This window comes from Camelus bactrianus, chromosome 20 (assembly GCF_048773025.1).
Source record: "Camelus bactrianus isolate YW-2024 breed Bactrian camel chromosome 20, ASM4877302v1, whole genome shotgun sequence".
Lineage (NCBI taxonomy): Eukaryota > Metazoa > Chordata > Mammalia > Artiodactyla > Camelidae > Camelus > Camelus bactrianus.
The window spans coordinates 32,339,367-32,360,847 of record NC_133558.1 but is presented as its reverse complement, the minus strand read 5'-3'; the positions used below and the strand labels follow the sequence as shown (position 1 = coordinate 32,360,847).

Sequence of the window (21,481 nt, the reverse complement as noted above, 5' to 3'; positions counted from 1 at the left end):
TGCACCTTCCCAGCACAGGCTCACGTATGCACACCGTGCTCGGTTAGAAGGGCATCTTTCACGTTCTGGAATGAGCTGCTCCCTTACCCATGACACCTTTTGTGCATGTCTTGTGTTCCATGTGCTTGAAATGCTTTCCCCACACCCTCTTTGATGTGTTAATTAAAATTAACCTCTCCAAGAACAAATCAAATATCCCTTCATGACCTCTTTCTTTGAATACTTCATTTCCCACTGTTGCTAGGGAATGGCTCCACCCTTATGAGCTAATTACCTCCCGAAGGTCCTACCTCCAAACTCAATACTATTGGGATTAGGGGTTTCAGCATGGTTTTTAGGGAGACACAAACATTCTGTCCATTGTACCAACTCAGGAAGAACCATGACAATGATAATTCACCAAGGCACAGAGAAGATGCTTGCTACTTACTCAGAGGTTTTTAAAAATAAAAACTTAAATTGTCAATATTTAAAAGCACAATAGTGTTTTAAATAACTGTGTACTAAACAAATACTAGTTTTACCATTTTTTTTCCACTTTCCCATAATGGACAGTAAGACAATTTTTAATGATTTAGGGATGCTGAAAAGCTAGAATTTGTAGGCAAAGTAAAAGAGTGGATGGAATCAAGTGAGGGCTTAAAATCAGCATGTGGCTCCCCTATATATGCTTGGCCAACGGCTGAGTTTTAGATGTGCAAGAGAAGACTTCGGAAAACCTCGCAGAGATTATTTGCTGCATGCCTACCATCTAAGTAGAAGCAGTGCAGGGAAACTGTAGTGTCACCCAAGCTGCAGTAGAGACACTGTGCTGAGTACCTCTGGCATCAGCTAAAAGTCCACGAGGGTTACAGTTTGAGAGTAATGACCACGCTCTAGGTGGAACTAGATGCCATTATCAGTCTTTTACAATTTTATCAGAGAACTCTGAAACTGAGAAGCAGGTTTATGGTATAAAATATAGAATCAAAACTTAGAGATGTGAAGTGATGTCTCATTGTGGTTTTGATTTGCATTTCCCTGATGATTAGCAATGTTGAGCATCTTTTCATGTGCCTGTTGGCCATCTGCGTGTCCTCTTTGGGAAAATGCCTTCTCAGGTCTTCTGCCTATTTTTTAGTTGGTTTTTATTATTATTATTTTTGATGTTGATTTATACGAGCTGTTTATATATTTTGGATATTCAACCCTTATTGGTCCTATTACTTGCAAATATTTTTCTCCCATTCAGTAGGTAGTCTTTTTGTTTTGTCAATGATTTCCTTTGCTGTCAAAATCTTTTCAGTTTAATTAGGTACCATTGTTTATTTTTGCTTTACATAGGCAGAACACTCTGACATAAATCGTAGCAATATTTTTTTTGGATAGGTCTACAGCAAAGGAAAAATTCTTTATTAACTCAAAGATGTGTCCTTGGGGCAGCTTCTGGGAGTGGGGAAGGGGAATGGGGGAGGCGAGCAAAGAAAATGTCCTTTGCTTTTGGATACCTAAATAGAGGGCAGCAAGGCAGGGAAATCAGCAAATAATAACAAAAACAACATAAAAAAACCTTCCTCTTCAAAGGTATTCATAGATATTCATGCACAGGATGGGATGCCTTCTGGGTCAAGAAAGAGAGGAAAAATAAGTCCCTTGTATACAGTGGTGCAGTATTTGCATATAAAGTCCGCAGTCCTCCTGTATACTCAGTCATCTCTAGATAATGTGTAATACCCAGTACAATGGCAGTGCTATGTAAATAGTTGTAAATACAGCGTTAATGCTATGTAAATCGTTGCCTGTGTGCAGCAAATTCAAGTCTTCTTTTTTGTACAGTCTGGAATTTTTTAAAAAATACCTTCAGTTCTCAGTTGGTTGAATCTATGGATGTGGATACTGGAGGGCCAACTGTGAAACTTCACATCCTTTCAGTCCTTTCTGTTTCTCTCTTCTAATTCCCTGAGCCATCATCTTTTTTTTTTTTTTTTCCCAAAATGAATTTAGTAAGCCTCTACACTGGCAGTCCTATCTCCAGTTTCACATCTTCCAGATTATTCTTTAATTGCAGCAAACCTTTTCTTTCTCAAATGTAAACCTTACTGTGTCGCTGTATACTAAGGCTGCATCACTCCCTCCCTGCAGGCCATTACGTGAAGCCCAGTGTTTTAACATTATTGTAAACTCCCTGAGAATATGGACGACTTTTTCCTGTTCCAGGGCCTCCCACGCAATGTGTGAGCAATAAATGAAATATCTGTTGAATATTTTGAAGAAACATGTTTCCTTTTTACAGCCATGTCTTTATTTTCACACATGCCCTTGCAATCTGTGGACCTAAATTCCTAAGAAGAGACAAATTTTCATAAAGCCATTAATAAGACCTGTTTCAGGAGTGCAGGGCAGAATGAGAAGTGTCAGGCTGCCTGCAAGTGGCAGAAAAGGCAAGGAGGAGAGTCCTGGCAGAGAGGGCCGGACAAGAGTCAGACCCCCAGAGATACTTGGAAACCAGGGAAGAAGGGACACAAGGCAAACAGGAAAAGAGACAGATTGCACCAGCCACGAAGAACAACCCTGGTATTGAAGCCAATGGCTGAGGTGCCCTTAGTTTATGTATTCTCCCGTTCCAGAGCAAATCTGGCTTAGAATTTATTGTGCTTCACAGAGATTCTGCTAGGTATTGAGCCAATGACAATTTTAGACCATACGAATACTGCCCAGGACTCTACCATTCCAGTTTAGAAGGCTGACACGAACACAGATCAGGATAAGATGGTGAGGCAGGCACGAGGCGTGGTGGGAATGTGAGTGAGGGAGGGGCATCTTATTCCACTTGGGGGTTTAGGGTAGGTGAACTAGAGGTAATAACGGTAACGTGCTAGGGAAGAACAAATCTGAGTCTGTGTTAGACCTGTTCCTTTAGCTTTCACCCTGTGCTCTCTTTCTAGTGCTGAGTCATGCTGGTTCTGCACCTTCTGTAAGAGTGTTGCCCAGAGCCTGAAATAGACCGAGCAGCCCATTCTCCAGGCTCTGACCTTTAAGAGTATAACACTTTTTTTTTATTCCTATAGAGATGAAAAGTTGTGGAACACAGGATAACATTTGTCTTGTTGGAGGTTTGCAGGAACATCATGACCTGACCTACATGGCCAGCTGCAAAGACAAAGTGTTCCGATACCAAGACGTTTGCAACAACCAACCACACCTCCTCCCCTTTATAGTATAAAAGGAACCTGAACTCTGACTTGGGGAAGATGGTTCTCCAAGACATTAATCCTCCATCTTCTCAGTCTGCTGGCTTTCTAAATAAAGTCATTATTCCTTGCCCCAACACCTCATCTCCCGATTTATTGGCCTGTCGTGTGGTGAGCAGAACAAGCTTGGACTCGATAGTAGTAAGAACTAGTGAGAACCATATAAAAGTTTGAAAAAATTGCACTTAATCTTTGAAAATCCAGATTTTTATTAAAGGAGATAAATTTAAGGATAATAAATGTTATAGTACTGCATTTATATAGGGCACATATAGAAAAAATTTACAGACTGGTTGTTTCCTGAGGCAAGAGGAAGGACACCTAGATTTTTCTTCCCTTTTTGAAAAAGGTTGAGAACAGTAAAATTCATGGTGAACTATAAATCTACATTTATACTCTATTTTTTTCGCCTTTTCAAAATCTGATCATGGATATTGTAAAACTTTTTAGAATAAAACAGTTTTTGGCTTAGATGTGTGGGCATTGAAGTAAACTAAAATAAATTATCCAGACAGAATCTAAAGCCATATTTGAGAAGTTTTCTATGTGATGCTTTTCAAAAACGTGACATAATATTTAAATTGAATAATGTGCTGCTGTCAGATAATTGATTATACTTTGGGAATAAGTGAAGATATTACTATGAAACTCCAAAAACAGCGAATTAAAGTGTTCAGTTCACTTCTAATCTTAGACTTTGCTCTCAGTTTATCTACCTGTTTTGTCTAAGCAGAAACGTGTGAGTTTCCTAGGACTTCATGTAATTCTTTATGGTGTGTGTGCAAATATTGTGTATATGCTTGTATATGTATATATGTGCAATATATTCATTTATATCTATATATCTTTTGAATCTATTTATCTATATATATCTTCTTGTATATATGTAGGAAGACATAGATTACTTGTTTTTGACTTTTATTATCAAATTTTCAAATATATGAACAAAATATTTATGTGAACCACTGTGCACCTCAAGACAGTTAAAATTGTTCAGAGCTTTCTGAATGCGCAGTCGCCCAGAGCACACTCTTCCAATGCTTTAGAGGTAGTTCTGCCGAGGTTGAAGTGATTGAACCCTCTAAAAGTTCTCAGTTTTCTTTTCACACAAAAGAAATGCATTTCCTGTTTCTCCCCTCAGTCAAATGCAATTGTGAGCCTCTTTGCCACTTCCCTTCTCCCTCTTGTCTCAATGGATGTAACCAGAATATAACCAGCTTGCTGCGGGATTTCAGCTCAGAGCAGGAAACTAGCTCAGTCTCTCAGCTGCTAACCTCCAGGGAGTCAAACAGATTTCGGGGGCGGAGTTGGGGGAGGCGCTGGGGAGAGCCAATTGAGGCGGCGGGGTGCGCTGCGGGGATGGTGGTTCGGCTTTAATTCTTTTTTTTTTTTGTCCTGAAAAGCACAGAGAATTGAGTACATACAGCGCGTGCATCTGTACTCTCAGTGAGGGGGGACCCGCTGACACCAACTGCCAAGGCTGCTGCCGGGGCCCCCTTCCTCTGGAAGAGCCTGGGGCACCCCCGCAGAGGTCCCGCTTCTGTGCCATCAGCCGTTGCGGGTTTTGAGATGGGTATTGCAGAGAACCCCTGCACACTGATTTGTTAGAAATGCAGCGTAGCCCTCTCCGCTTCTTGTCATCAAATCAAAACAAAATTAGTGAGTAGAGGATATTGGAACGTGCTCAAAGTTGCCTTCTCAAGTCCACCTTCCACCAGCTTCTCCGGCTCTAAGGAGTCCCTAACTCACCGAGCCATCATTTTCATCTCATTTGCTCCTCCATTTCCCTGCCAAGGGAGGAAGTGGGGACAAAAAGTTCTTAAAAACAAAACAAAACAAAACAAATGTCTATTCTTTAAAGAGAGTGTTTCTCCCTTTTCACCACCTACCTGCCTCCTATCTGATCCCTCGTTTTTACAGAGGCTCCTTTTTATAGAGTTCTGGTTAGGAACCGCAGTACATCCGGGAGGAGAGGAAATCCACACAGGTGGAAGGGCTCCGCACCGGCCACCTCCCCCGAGGAGGCTGGGGTCCGGGAGGGATGGGCGGGCGGCCCGGACGGAGATGAAAACTTAAAGGACCGCGGGCTCCGGCAGGGGGCGCGGCGGAATCCGGGGTCAGGGGAGTGAGGAGGGTGCTGGGCGGGCAGGGAGCCGAACGCTTAAGAATTTGTTGTCTTGTAGCCCCTGCTGCTGTGTGTGAACAGTGGAAAGAGAGTGAGCCGGGAAAACACCTGGCAAAGCGATTGCGTGAGATGAAGGGACGGCAAGAGCGGAGGGGTCGGCGTGGTGGACCTCCAGGGGGTGGCGGCGATAGGACTTCGGGGGTTGGGGGGCGATCGTGAGGCTAGGTGACCTCGACGAGGGGAGGGGGGTCACGTGCTGCACCTGTCACTGTGCTAGACCTGGTGGAGGATGCTGCGGCAGGTGCTTCGCAGAGGGCTCCAGTCGTTCTGCCACAGGCTGGGCTTGTGCGTGAGCCGGCACCCGGTCTTTTTCCTCACCGTGCCCGCAGTCCTGACCATCACCTTCGGCCTCAGCGCGCTCAACCGCTTCCAGCCCGAGGGCGACCTGGAGCGCCTGGTCGCGCCCAGCCACAGCCTGGCCAAGATCGAGCGCAGCCTGGCCAGCAGCCTTTTCCCCCTGGACCAGTCCAAAAGCCAGCTGTATTCGGACTTACACACCCCCGGGAGGTATGGCAGGGTGATCCTCCTCTCCCAACCCGGGGACAATATTTTGCTCCAGGCTGAGGGCATCCTGCAGACACATTGAACCTTGTGAGGAATAAAGTGAACTACAAAGTCTATAATAATTACACATTTTCCCCCCTCAACGGACAGGGCAAACGATCAGCATGAGGAGTGCATGCTGGATGATACTATTTCAGTGCTAAAGGATCTCAGGCAGAGCACACAACAGCCAGGGTGCAAGTGAAATATCCTAACGCTAAGAGTAGGCGCCTCCTGCATGCTTCTGCCAATTAAAGAGGCAGCGCCTCATTTCTTGCCCTAAACAAGTAGAGGAGATACAGAGGTCTCACCTTTAAGGCTCAAAAGCTGTTGCTTCTTTCATTGGAGGAGAGGGTGTGGACAGTTTGGAAGAAAAAAAGAGGAAAACCATTAAGCAAAACAATATCAGAGGCGCAATTATATATTTAGTCGGGGTTGGTTAGTTCCTGGAAGGTGGATGCTTTAGCTTTGCTAGGGACTTCATTTCCATCGCTGGGAGAAATAACCACGTAGCTGGCAGCAGGCTGGCTAGAATCTGACCTTAGTATATTGAGTGTCTATATACAGCCTGTGTGTTGATCAGTAAGCTGTGATTATAAGTGAGACTCCATGAATCTATGTATGACTGCAGTAGGAATCCCCACCATGATGTACATTTGTGTTTGCGTGCAAATATATGCTCCCTAAATCTGAATAGAAATAATCACGGGCCACTAACCGATGAACTACAGCAAAGGCTGGCGAAGGTCACCATATACACACGACCAGGCTTTGCAGAGCAGACATAATCTCTTGCCATATAGTTTTTTTTGTTTTTGTCTTTGTTTTTTTCTTCTTTTTTCTTTTTCTCTCTATTGTTTTTAACAATACTTTAAAAATGAAAAAAAGAAAAGAAAAAAAAAACCCCTCTTAGTTCATGGGCCAAACAAAAACATACCAGGGGTCAGATTTGGACTCTGGACCATAGTTTGCTAATCTCTGAACTAGAAGTTTGTATATGATTAGAGGTGTTTATCTTCCCTTTTTAACTGTTCTATGACTTTCATATGAAAATGTGTTTCCTGTTCATTTTCGAACCCTTTTTACTGTGCTCTCCAAGAGGCAGCTTGCCTTAATACCTGGCCATTTAATTCCCTGTGGTCCATATGGAGTGTTTTAACTGACTGCTGCTGATTCCTTGGTCAGGGAATGAAAAACTGAGGAAATAGGAAAAAGAAGTGATTAGACACCGTGAGCAGGATCAGACAACACTTTGTCGTGGGAGGCAGCCAGTTTCTGTTAGGAGCCCATCTGAAGGTAAACTCTAACTCACAAAGTTGTAGGTGAGAGGCTTTAAGTAAATCAAGACTTTCTTCTCTAAGTGTACTGAAGATGCCAAGTAGACCTCAGTGCAGAACCTCCTTGCACCTTTGGTACCTTGATTATTTTGACAAGGGAGAAATACAGATAGCGCTTTTTGTGTGGACCCCCAGGTTGAGTGTGAAACTTCTGGGGTAAAGCTGGTTTGAAGAAACAGTAGGAGCTTAGAGTAACACCACAGAGCAAATGAAACACGCATATGATCAAAGACAATGAGGAAAAGCGCTGAACACCTGGAGGTTCCACATTTGAGCAGTGTGAGCAATACGACTGAGCACCTAAACAGTGTTGTTGTTTTTTGCATTTTAATGTCCAGTTTATGAGTTTAAAGATCCAGGCTTCACATTCCTCCACCATTACCATGAAATACGCCATAAAGCACAGGGTGGGCACAGAGGAGATTCTAACATCACTTTCTGCACCCATCTGAGATGCCCCTCATTGTCACAAAGTTTTTGTAAAATTAGTCCAATCAATACTATTGGACCTCGAGTTCCATCCTTCAGATGTGTCTGTTGAAGGAATCTGATGGGGACAGATTGGCTCTTTAACTAAAACACTGTACATCCTGCAGGAAACAGTCTCTTCTGACTTAAATGGAATATGGGTCTAAACATTAATTAGGAAACAATCTAAACTAAAAATAAGTTTTCCTTATGATTCAAATAGCATAAGTATAGGCAATACTTTTAGCTCACAAAACAAGAGTCAGTGATCATAACATTACTCTTTCCCTTTGATGAGTGTTAAGAAGGTGACAATTTTCATAGATTTCCCACATCCAAATAATGGATGCAATAATCCAGTATTTCCACAATAAAATGAATGGGGGAAGGAAAACCAGAAAAGCTTAGTTTTTGATTATAGGTTTTATTCAGGTCAAGGTCTAAATTTCTTGGTAAAGAGGTGAAGACATTAAGCAAATTTGGTTTCAACTGCAAATAGCGTTTAAGTTGAATTCCATTTTTAAATCGCAGTGTTTGTTTTAGCAGATCTTTACATCGGAGTTGAGAAGGTATAGTAAAGTTGGATATCAAGTCTGTCCAAGGTGTCATTTGTTGACTACAGACAACGTACCCAGATGGAATTCAACTGGTTACAAACGTTCTGTTAAATGGACACAGATGAACTGTTCATAGGCTTTTCCACATGGTGATGTAAATTCAGACTATGAACACAGATGGCAAAGACTGTGCTTTCCTGATCCAACAGGACCCTGCCTTGCACGTTTCGTGTCACTAGTGGTCGAATATCCTATTAGCAAATCTGGGGACAAAGGCAAGTTAGACCAACATATGTGAGCTGGCTTGCTGCTCTCTGTGAACACCTTACTTCCAATACAACTCAGGACATTTCACTATGCATACAAATCTCTTATACCTAAATTAATAGCTGAAAACTGATTATTTGGCTCTGAGCGCCTATCTTAGGGCCATATGTCAGTGGGTACCTGCTTTAGGACAGGTATCAAGTGAAATTAACAGCACCCTTGTCTTGAAAACATAAATAAGCTGAGGAAAAAGATGATTATGTCATAAAACATAAATATAAAATAGGAATTTCAACTCCAGAGGGACTACTCATCGTATTTAATACACAGAGAAAATATTCCTAGAGTGACCCAGTAAGTGCACATGTACAATAAACAATTGTATCTAAAATCTATGTGTATGTCATAGTCACAAGGTAACTAAACAGTAGACCAGGGAGACTCCTGCTTCCTAGGAGCAGATTTATTGTAGCAGTAAACTAGGTAACGTGTTAGCCTTCAGTCATCAGTACCTACTTGCTTGTAGTTTTTAGTATAGTAGATCCTGGATTGGAATAAAATTTAGAGCTGTAAATGTTTACTTAACTCTACTCTGTTGCATCCTCTATGAGGCAATACTATCAGCCAACAAAAACTGTTACCTCTGAAAGGCAAAAAAAAAATAAATAATTAATAATTAATAATAATAATAATAATAGTCTAGAGGAATTAAAACTGTAGATTTTTGCATCTGATGATATATTTATGATTAAGAAGAAATGAGTCTCTCAGATGTTACGGAAATTGTACCTGCAAATAAAAATTAGGTTTTAAAACTTCTTTCAGTATTCAACACCCCAGCGGAAGCAATCCGTAAGCAAAGTAACACACCATTTCAATATTTTTAGCATTTTTATTGAAGGCTCTGGTTTGCATTCATTCCCACGTAGGAAAGTACAGTCTAAAGATAACTGTATCAAAGAGATGTGTTGGAACTTTAAAAATTTTACATGCAATTTACATATAATAAAATGCACCAATCATAAGTGTTTAATTCTATGAAACTTGACAATTATAAGTACCCACGTTAATAATCCGTGTAAAAGGATAAAGAATATTTCTATCCTACCACGTACATTCAAGAAGAGTTTACTTCTATGGTTGGACTTCCACTGTTGTGTGGACATTTGCTGAACAACATTAGTGAAAGACATCAGAGACTCAAACTGGGATCATGCCGGTAGAAGTGAGAAAAAGTAGAGTAAACGGAGAGACATTCTGAATGCGGAATAATCAAGTTTGGCAACTGGGTGGATGTAGGGAGCAAAAAAGTGCTCCCAGTTTAGCACTGGCTGACTAGAAGAATTATAAATAAGTAAGAAAAGCTTGTGTATTTAAAGAAGAGATGAACTCAGCTTTGAACGTGTAGCCTTTCATCAGGAAATCCATGTCAGAATCAACAGCCGGATGTATATTAGTGTTGAAATGATTACCAGTTCTGATTTTGATTATAGGCTAGTTCTGCTTACAATGTTAATCATAGATTTTTTTTTTTTTTTGACTTGGAGATGATATATATAAAAGTCTTAAGTTTCAGAATTCTGTGCACGGTGGGGAAAAATCTCACAGAGGAGCAGTCAGCTTTGAGAAGACTGAAAAAATAAATCAAAGGTCCGTCAATTCTGAACATTCTTTAAACTGAGATGTTTTGTTTTGTTCACCAGTTTTTAGGTTTCAGCAACCCAGATTACATATGTTTTCATTTCTTGCTTGGGATTTCTGGAAATCATTAAGAGAGTTGGACTGGGGGAGGTGAGATGGATTATCTGGGTGAGATTAAGATTCGTACGGACTCTTCACCCTGGGCCCTGTGACCCCGCCTCACTTGCTGGGCCCTCCTGTATCCTGTAGCAGGTGGCGATTTCAGATTTCTCAGTTAAAGACTGTTTTAATGAAAGCCTGTGGGTCAATTTATGTTAGTGGTGAAGGATTACCGTGTGTTTGTGTAAGGGCGCGAGTAAAGGTTTTTTGGCTAGCTCTGGTTACTACTCACGAGGTGGAGACAACGTGATAACAAACCATGTGAGACATGAGGAAATAAGTATTAAAGGTTCAGAATGAGCACATGAACTCGGGATCATACCCTAAGTTGTCCTTTATGGAATGGCTTCTCCGTGCTAGGCACCGCACTGTTTTCTCTTTACCTCATTTCACTTAATTCTACCAACAGCCGATGTAATATATCCAAAAATCCTGTTTTTATACCATTCACCAAAAAATGGATCGTGGCTCCCATTCCTCCTTTTCTCTGTTATACATAATTGCTCCCTTTCTAGTGTCTCTGACTTCAGAACTTCGCAGTTCCCGAGTCTGGCAGAGGAAGGCAGGACAACCTGTTCATCTTTCACTCTCCCTTGTTAACCAACCACTCCCAGCTTTAACTTCTCCTCCAGACTCAAACAGCTTTCATTTGACTGTAACTGATCTGGGAGAACAATATGACCCATTTCTTAGGCCTTTTTCTTCCAATTTATTGAACTTTCCCAGTTTGCTTTCTGCTTAAGTTCTTTGCAGGATGTAGGCACATTTGACCTTGAAATAATCTCCTTGAATTACAAGTTATTCTGGAATCTCTCTTCCTTCTAATTCTTCATGTTACTTTAAGCATGGTTTCCTTTTCCTCCTCATGTCCCTGATAATAGTCCTCTCTATAGTACTTTTTTTTTTGACACTCCATATTTCAAACTTTTAATTAATCATTTCTCTTAATTAATATAGCTTATCTCATAGCGGCGTCTATTATATCTCTTTTTGAGGACTTGTAAGTTACTTTGAGTACCAGATGTTTATCTCAATTCTAGTCTCAGAATTTCCACTTCCTACAAGTCAACTTAACTTGGAATTAACCATCAATTTGATGCATAAGAGCTAACCAGAGGGGGTTTCTGTTGTTTTTTTACCAAAATCAATTTACTTAATGCATAAAGATGGACTGTCATTTCCCCATCAGTCACCCCAGTAATCCCTGTCCCCACTTGTACGTATGTATGTACCTGGGAAGAAATGTATCTTATGTTAATTATGTGCCTTCCAAGAACATATCACACAGAATGCATTCACTAAATGGACGTTAATTGAATGAACAGAGGAATGAGTAAATCAATTGTCACCTATCTCTATCAATCACTTATTAATTAATAATTAAATATCACTTATTATGCTTTTTGTGTAGCAATCAAAATATTTTTTTCATTTGTTTGGGCATTGTTCATGCAGCTAGGGACTCAGACCATATCGTAGGGAATGAAGGGGAAATAAATATTACTTTTTCCAAAGTGAAATAACTATACATGGTGGCCCGGGTAATGAATCTCTCATCTCCTCCTTAAGCTACTTCCATTATACCAGTTTGTGTGTCGTTATTTTTAGAGAAAACTTTAATAAATTGTTAAGTTACTGCTATAAGCCCAATGGTATATTCTTATGGGTAACAGGTAATTAATTCCATACTGGAAGAGTGAATAACATTTGTGCTTGATGTGTCATGACAGGTCTGGGTTATGATATATTTCAAGGGAAAATAGCAATTATCAAATTCCACGTTTACTCTGTTGCTAGTATTTCTTGACTCAGAAAGACTTGCTCATCACTTCAGCTGTTCTGATTCGGTGGCTCAGTTCAGTTCTCTGATGTCATAGGAATGAATTTGGGCTTATTATGAGCTATGCATTTTCCTGTTATGGTTGATATTTTATCATATATAAAAATAACACAATTTTCACACTTAGTGGGATTTTTTACAACAAAAAGTTGACCAAAAATCCTAATTTGTGCATAATATTCATTACATTTTATAATGAAAATACCGTAGGTATGAATGAACATGCCTACTTTTTAAAAACATTATCAACCCAATGACCAAAGTGAAAAATAAATTGGAAAGTGTGTCCTATAAAGAATTATATCCCAAAGCACACCTGATGATAAAATGAAATTTTAATGGGTCAAATGTAAACACTTTCATCGCCTCTTTTTGATGGAAAGGTCTCTTGGAATTTCAACGCAGAATTCCCTGGAGAACTAATTAGTATGAAGCACACAGGCCGTTCACAGTAGTTGAATATGTGGAAGCGTGTGTTCGTTCCTGTGCTGTTATCAGCCTCTCGTGGCACATTTAAATATTCAAATGAGGGACAGGAGCTGGTATTTACTTCACCCTTTGTTAGCTCACTTGGATATAATGAGATGTCAATAAGAACAAAGTTGTGAATTTACTCTTGGTAGATTCCAGAGTTCTTTATTCTCTTCCAGGGCTGCTGTCTTATAATGAATAAGTAGCTTCATTTTAAAGAATCTTTTAAATCTACAGCAGATACAGTCTTAAACCTTGTCTTAAGATACAGGTGAGAAAATTGAGATGCAGAGAGACGAAAAGAACTTGCTCAAGGTCACCCAGTTATTCAGTAGTGACACCAGATGTATTAGTTCTCTACGTCTGTGTAACAAATTACCAAAAATTTAGTGCTTACAACACAACTCATTTATTATCTGACAGTTTTTATAGATCAGAAGTCTGGGAACCACGTGACCAAGTTCTCTGCTCAGGGTCTTCAAAGGCTGAAATCAAGGGCTCGAGCAGGGATGGGATCTCATATACAGCTTGGGGGCTCTTCTTAGCTCGCTGATTGTTGGTAGAATGGATTCTCTTTCGTCTGTAGGACTTGATCAGTACTGTCTTGCTGAATGTCAACCAGGGCCCATTATCAGCTCCCAGAGATCACCTGCCATTCCCAAACATGGGTTCTCTCCACAACACAGCTGTCTGGTGACTTCTGCCACCTCTCACTTCTGCACCTCTTTTAAAAGGGCTTCCCTGATTAGGTCAGGCCCACCCAAGAGGATTATACAAGGTGTGCACATCAAGGGTGAAAATCTTGGGTTCATCTTCAGTTCTGCATACCCCGTTGAGTCTGGAGTAGGGGTTCCTCACCCCTTGTCCAAGTCTTTCCATCTTTATATGTCAGGAATGACACATTCACCCAGTTCAGACCTCTGCACACCTGTGCAGTCTCCTCATTTGGAGGAGAAGCCAAACTCTTAGAGACAAGCAGAGAACCACCTGAAGGCATTTGGCTTCACTGAAGTTAGACAACTGTCTAACAATTTAATAATTGGTATGCAATTTTTTTTTCAGATTCTAGCTTTTAAAACAGAATTATGGTTCCTCGAGTTGTCATAAAATTTATACGAACCTCCATCACCTAGGATTAGTAAATCTGAAGCTGAGATGGCCTGTCCTCTGACTCTCTTTGTCACTCAGGTCAGGCATCACCGACTGTTTCTTCCAATACTGCTTTGATCAGACTGCAGTCCAGGGCTTTACTGTCTACGGAGGAGATCAGAGAGCAGGAGACTTGAATAGAGGTTGTGTAATAATAGATGGGGTCTCAACATGACGTCGACCTGTAGTGACTCCCAGGTATTTCCAGGACTATCAGAAATATGCCATGAAACTCAGCTCTCTGTAGGCTTTGATCAGAATCAAAAACCTCATCCCAGGAGGTCGGCCATCTGGTGTCACAGGTCATATATGGAGTCTTAAACTCTATCAACATCCGAACACCAGCCAGAAGTCTTTAGGGGAAAAGTGATTGTTTTTTTCTTTTTTAGAAAGACTTCCAGACTGAAAGAGTCCCGAGATACATTTCCACTGAACAGATTTTGGTTAATTATGTGATATTTGGGTAGTCATTCAGGTTATCTGTGCCTCCAGGTCTTTAAAAGTGAAGAAGCACAACTCACACTGTCAACATCTGTGTTGAATTCTTCCCCTACACCGGAATGCCAATTGAGAACTTAGTGTTCCTCAATTATACGTCATACATCACCTTCCACTAATAAAACGCTGCTCTCTACTCTTGCAAAAATGTGTGTTCTTCACCTGCTGCCTTGTTCAGCTTTGTTACAAATACTTACCAATTTAGGGGCAAGCGTCCCCTTTCTACCATTTCCCTGTCCTCATTCTTTTCATTAAATATCATGCGTCCCTGGACCCTCATAAACCAACACTCAGTTGGTCTAATGTCATGTGTGAGCTCTTATTTGGCAACCTGTACTTCTAGGTTCCTAGCACTTTCTGTAACTCCTTCTGTGACTCAGATGTAATTAACATCAATCTTTTACCAGATATCACTCGCTCAAAACACATTCCAGGGGCATCGCCATCTCCCAGCTCCATGAAATAGATAAACTTGGGCACGTGATAGGCTTCCAAAAAAGAGCTCCAGATTACAGCTGTACCATCATTCCACTGCGTTATTAAAGTGCACAATGGTTGGAATATATAGGGGAAAAGGGTAAAAATTGTCTACGAGAAAGAGAAGGTCTCATAAATAGTTAATATGTGCTTTATTAACTATTTATCTAGAATCATCTAGAAACACTGCTGTGGAAATACAGTGAGCAAAGCCAACCTATGTTCTGAAGTAGAAATAAGAATTCCAGAGATAAGAGACGTCATTTGAGCTGGGTCTTAAAGGATAACTGAAAGGTCTCCAGCAAGGGAATGATATGTGCTAATGCACAAAATTATGAGAAACACAGTGCATCCAAATTACGGGAGATAGATGATACAGCTGCAGCAAAAAGTTAGTGATGGGAAACGAGCTGTGTGTACATGTGACTGATCTCTTAAAAGAGAAGGAATTTTGTTAGAGAAAAAATGTGTATAGTGTCATCTCCTATATAGCCAAGAGCGAAAAAAAAAAAACAAAACAGAAAACAACCAACTGGGAGACATTACTTGTGGATCAACTTGATCCTCTTGAGGTCTGTCCTGAAAGTTTGCTTGGATGGTCAATGCAGTTTGCTTGGATGGATGAGGGCATCCTGCACTCTGGGATAGTTCCACCCACCCCCGAGGCATGAGTCCTCCTGGCTCTCCACTGAATGCCTCCGGTGGGTACTCATCGGTCTCACTCGGGCTGGCTGGAGCAGGACCACCCTCATCCTCTGTGCCCTGGGGATGGTATGGCTTCTACCCTACAGTTATTCTCTACCGAGCTTTGTAGAGTTTAATGCTACAGATATGCAGCCTTTCACTCAGTAGATTCTAAAAGGGACCCTACGCAGATTTCTGGGGATGTTTTCCCTGAATATCTCCTTTGTTTCTGGAGCTCTGCCCCACAATGTCTGGTCACCCCAAACTCCAATTTACATCTCTTGGTATCCCAGGAACTGGGAATTCTGGGTGGGTCCCTCCGCCCACAGTTCACTATACAAAAATTGCTTGCAGGGAGGAAATAAAGATATCGTAGTCTTCATTTCATTTCTGTTATCTCAGTGTGCAGAGTCCTACTTTGCCTGTTGTTAAAATCTCTGAACACATATACACATATATATTCGGTATTTTTTCCAATTTTTATAGTTGTTCATGGGGAGGGTAAGTATGCTTTTTCTTACTGCATGGTCTAAAGTAAAATTCTTTGAGAATTATTTTGAGTTTTCTTTTACCTTAGGTCTGACTAAGACAACAGAGAGGAGGGAAGTATTTGCATAAGCTCATTCCGTTGACCACTGCTTCATAATTTCCTAGAATACCTATTGAATTTCCAATTCCTCCACTCTACTTTGATCTAATCAAATTCCCAGGGATGGGTTCAAAGTATCTTTATTTTTAATAAGCTTCCCCAAATGATTACTAGGCAGAATAAGGATTATAAACCATTAGAATAGGATATAGGTAAACAAAGAGAGGGTTTATAACTTTACTCTGTGTACAGTATGAGACGTACATAGTCTATTGAAATATCAGAGCAATTAATGAGCCTGGATTTGGAACATCCTAATTGTGGATGTTTATAAACTTATAAATCAAAATGCCAGGAGCCTCTTGCCCAGTTTACTAATGATGGGGTTTATGTTCTTATAAAAGAAATGGTATACTATGAAAAAAGACTTTTGTTTCATGAAAGTTTTACTCCCTTGTGTGGGACTTGAGGTGGTGTCTGACATTCTCCCGCAGAACTGAGAGGCATGATGAGGAAAATTTGCATCATGAACCAGGATCTGGTTTACATGAGCTATCCTTGCCACAGCAAGAAAGTGAGAGGAAAATGTCGCTGGCAGAGGAGGTGGGGAAGGTGGAGTCAGGAAGATGGGTAATAAGTGAACAAAGGGCAAAGAAACCAACAGGATGAGGGGGCTTTGGAAGATAGACTTCGCTATGCTTAAGCTGTCTTACTGGAGAAGGTCAAAAGGCCCTTGCCTACACTGCATCATGTTCTGAGTAACACTTGCAAGTAATATGAAGTCATTCCAAAGTGAGATAGGTTAATACTGACTCGTTTCTTCCTTTTAAGAAGAAAACAGCAAGAAAAGATGAGGAGAACCTGGCTTGGCTCTCCCATCTTCCCTCATTCAGAAGAGTGGTTTATGCTGAATTATGTGGGGGAGCTATTTCAGTTGATGCCCCCTCCGAAACAGTGCTTGCCGAAACACTCTGCTTTTCTGTAATAAAAAAGATTAAATGAGTTCTTTATAAACATATGCCATTTTCAGAGTAAAATTCATTGGAGGTGAAAGGCAGCAGAACTAAAGAAAAACAAGGACCTACTCACTTTTTCTCTCAACCTTTTCAGGTTGAAATTGGGGGTTTTCCACCAGTTTATTGGGAGGACAAGAACAGGGAATGGCTTGTTTGTTAACTCAGCCTTTTAGTGCCGCCGGGATGCTGCTGAGCGCTTGAAAATGACTTCTCCGTAGTCTTACTTTATTCAGTCTTGAAGCACCTGACCTCACTCTGTTCCGTGTCCATTTGAAGAACACTGAGTGGGCAAATCATCATTACCATTTTCAAATAGTTTCAGATTTATAGAAGAGTTGTCAAGAGAAGACCAAGAGTCCTGCATACCTTGCACTGTTCATCGTGTTAACAACTTGACATTACTGTGGTTGGCTGGTCACAGCTAATGACCCAATATTGATGCGTTAACTTTAACTTAGTTCTACACTTTATGTGCATTTTCTTGACTCTTACCTAAGGTCCATTTTCTGTCCCAGGATTTCGTCTGAGGCCCCACATGATATTCGGCTGTCATGGCTCCTTAGGGTCCTCTGGGCTGTGACAGTTTCTCAGACTTTCCTAGTGTTTTATGACTTAGTCATTTTTTTTTGATTGAATGATTGACTGGTCAAGAGGAAAAGACAATCAAATAAAATAGGAAATAATGTAAAAATATAAATAAAAGAGAAACAGAACAATTAATTGATTTAAAAAAAAAAGATTTGAAATACCCTTGGTTGACCGCTAGTTTGTCAAAACTTGCATTTGGGAGAAAATTGAGACGATGATCAGTAGTCTCACTGACTTAGTTCTGCACTGTCACTTAAAATGGAATTTCCTACTAATCTGTATGTACCCTCCCCATAGTGAATAAAAGTTTGTAGACACCGTCTTTCCCCCAACTAGTCTTCCAAACATATGATTTTCTCGTATCATCTGGGACCATATTTATATTGGTGATTCAACTACAAAGGTTGACCTCAAGAGGTAGGATGTTACTCTGTTTGAGAATAAGTTTTTTATGGAGATAATCAACTAGTACGCTGTTAGCATTCCTGTCTAAGTGCATATCATGCTGCCTACTCAGTTGTTCTAGCAACCTCTCGAACCAGGGAAGATATTAAAGCATGATTATCAATTCTCCGTCAACATGTATTTGCACTTAAGGATCTCATATGTTGTTGATACCTTAGTAAGAACTGTTTAGATTGGTGTCTGCGTGATCGCAGAGTTGTTTGTAGTTTAACTTGATTTGCAAATGTAACTGAGTAGGTACAAGGGGATCCAAGGGCATAATCAAAGGGAGGAAAGGCTATAGAAGAAAGTGAGTGAAGGCAACAGTTGTAATCTCTGCTGATTTCACGGTTTTGTTGCAAGCCCACAGGAAAAAATGTTTTGGATTCAGCTCTAGCACCGTATCATTCTCTCTGATTTGGGGCTTCTCTTTCTAACTGAGAACTAATATTGTCTCACTTTTGTGCTTGGTCTTATTTCTCCAAGTCTCCTTTATGATAAACCCAAAACAAAATTTGCAGATCAGCTTTTACACCACTGTGTCTTATGGTGGACAGGGTAAAAGATCTAGGCGCCAAATAGACAGAGATTCAAGTTCTTCTACTATTTAATAGCTGTTGATTCATTGGCAACATCTGTAATCTTGTTTAATATCTTGATCCCTATCTTGAAGGCATCTAATGACTACTTACAAAGGAAACATATTGAATCACACATCACATAATAATTACTCAAAAATACTTTTACTTTTTGTAGGAAAAAATAAATCTAGTTTATCTGAATACACTCAAAGCGAAGTTATATATTTAGCTTAAACTGAAAAGAAATAATATTTTATTTTCTTATTTTGTCAAATGAAGACCTAAAGGATATTAGTACATGAGGTATAATATGTACTTAATCTGTTTCCAAGATGTGTATTTTATACATAATGGGAATCCTCAACAGGACTTAAACCTAATTTACATAAATATGTTTGATCAGACTTCCTCTGTAACCAGAAGCATTATCAATGACAAAGTCCCAAGAAAAGAAACATATGTGCCGCTCTGCTTGTGTTCACAAAGCTCTAGTTTCCACGGAATATCTGGTGCCTGAATTATAAGCAATATGTGTGAGCATCATTGAAGAGTGTCTTCCAGTGCCCTTTATTAGCTCCCATGTTAACTTGTCTCCTGTTCTCCATCAACTCTCCACCTCATAGCAACAATTTTCGCTTTCCTTTGCAATGAGATGTCATCACGGCAAGAGATGATGAATGATACTCGAGAACTGTTCCCTGAAGTATTTTTGGAAAGGCCATGTGTTCAGCATAGTTTATGTCAAAAGGTACAGACCACAAACCCAGATTCTCCATATGCTTGAAGGTCAGGCAATGGCAATGAACACGGAAAGAAAGACAGCTCTTGTCATCACTTCTATTTGTGACTTGTCCTTATGAAAAGCTGATTTTGGAGTGCTTTTCTGAGAAGAATTTAGAATCAGAAAAGAAGTCATCTGTTTTACAGTGTTTTTCAGGCTAAGCATAGTATTGTCCTGTTCATTGGAGAAAGTTGTATAGAAGTCAGGATAAGTTCACTTTTTATGTTTTAAGAGGAAAACGCCTAACAACAACTTTATTTAGCTTAAATAAAATCTTTCTTCATTTAATAAGTAGTGATACCTAGCTACAAAATTTCCACATCTCAATTTTATTTGCCAGTGGCTCTGGCCCCTTTCTAGTTTGCATTATTTGCATAAGAACCTGTTTACAGCATATCATGGAGAGTTCCCCTCTGAATACTTTTTTTTTTTCAGAAATACTATTCAAAAATTGAGAGCTGGAGTGACAATAATGTAATTCATATAATTTATTCCTATTTTTGATATGCCCTGGACTCTGACAATGTGCTAAATTACGTGGGTATCCAGTTGATCAGGACTCCAACCTTAAAATATGATTGTTGGAAATTCAAATTTATAAGACCAAGTTACCTACGAAGTAAAGGCTGTGATCTCTCTGCCTGGTTTATCATAACCCAGTGGAAACGACATAAAACATGAGGACACATAGATACCAAAAGCACTCAGAGGTGGCTTCCTGGCCACTATGTTGGTCTCTTAGTAAGTAACTAGTTTTCCACTGACAGTGGGATCTTGCATGAATGGAAGAGACAGCTGAATATAGCACTATAGGTTGTGAGGATAAAAGCTCACAGTCAAAAAGAAGGGAGGAGTTTAGAGAAGGAAAGAAGAGGTGAAGGAAAGTATAGGTCAACCTTGAGCCTAAACCTTATTTTTAGAAGATGAAAATAGTCTTTAAGTGCTGTAGGTCCATCGTTTGCCTTCAAAGTCATAGAATAGAGGTCTTTTTTTTTTTTTTTGCAATGCCACATTTCCTCTTATTTTATACCACACCATCTTCTTTCCCACAAAACATTCCAGGGTCCCAGGCAGTTTCTTTTTCCTGGCTTCCTGTCCCAGTGCATAGATCAATGTGTGTCTTGTGTCCTGCTACTTCATTACATGAAAACTTGCCTCCCGCTTGCCTCACGTCCTGTGTACGTCATTGTCAGTGACCCAGTCCTGCTTCCTGCTTTAGTTGTGTCTGATGAAACTCAACCAGCATTCTTTTTCATATTTTTTAATCCAGAGGACAAAAGAAGAAGAGTTAAAGAATGTGTTTACATCAGTGTAATAGAGGTAGGAGACTTGCCTGTCTAGAATGAGAATAAACAAAAGCATTTCACAGAGTACAAGGATCTGACCATAACTCAGTAGAACCAGGATGTTCTACATTTTTCCAAAGGCTTGGTGAGCTGGATGCATGGGGACTGCCTTGCTGCTTCTTCGTGAGAGATGAATAACCTCAACTAGAGCTCTGATGAAACTAGCGCAGCAGCACCGCCACGTCCTTGGACCAAGCCTCCCAGGAATTTAGACTTTTTCTTCTGAAATAAAATTCATCCCTGTGTCCCCTGATTATCCTGAAACAACACTCCACTTTTTGCTACTGATCTTTTAGATTACATCTTATCTGTCTGATACGCTCCCCATTAGTCTACCAATATTTCCTCTGTGCATAAATTTTCTTGGTCAAAACCTGGCCAATATAAATACTTTATATGAAATTATATAGGACATACATTAATACAAGTTGATTTAAAGAAAACTACAGAGATGTACAGATAAAAAATGAAAGTGCCCCTTGGTACCAGATCAGTCTCTCTGTTACTCTAAGGTAATCACTGTATACACAAATGTGTATATTTCTAGACAACAAAAAAATTTAGATATGTACATTACTCACATAGATTGCATTACTGTTTGTTTAGAAATTAAATCATTGTATAGCCAGG

The 21,481-nt window shown here is 40.1% G+C and overlaps 1 long non-coding RNA gene and 1 pseudogene across 2 annotated transcripts in view; both read left to right on the top strand.

Moving 5' to 3' along the window:
* Nucleotides 1–21,481, top strand: part of LOC141574246 (uncharacterized) — a 335,328-nt gene that overhangs the window by 216,416 nt on the left and 97,431 nt on the right. The window lies entirely within an intron of this gene.
* LOC123613924 (patched domain-containing protein 4-like) lies at nucleotides 5,645–6,241 on the top strand (annotated as a pseudogene).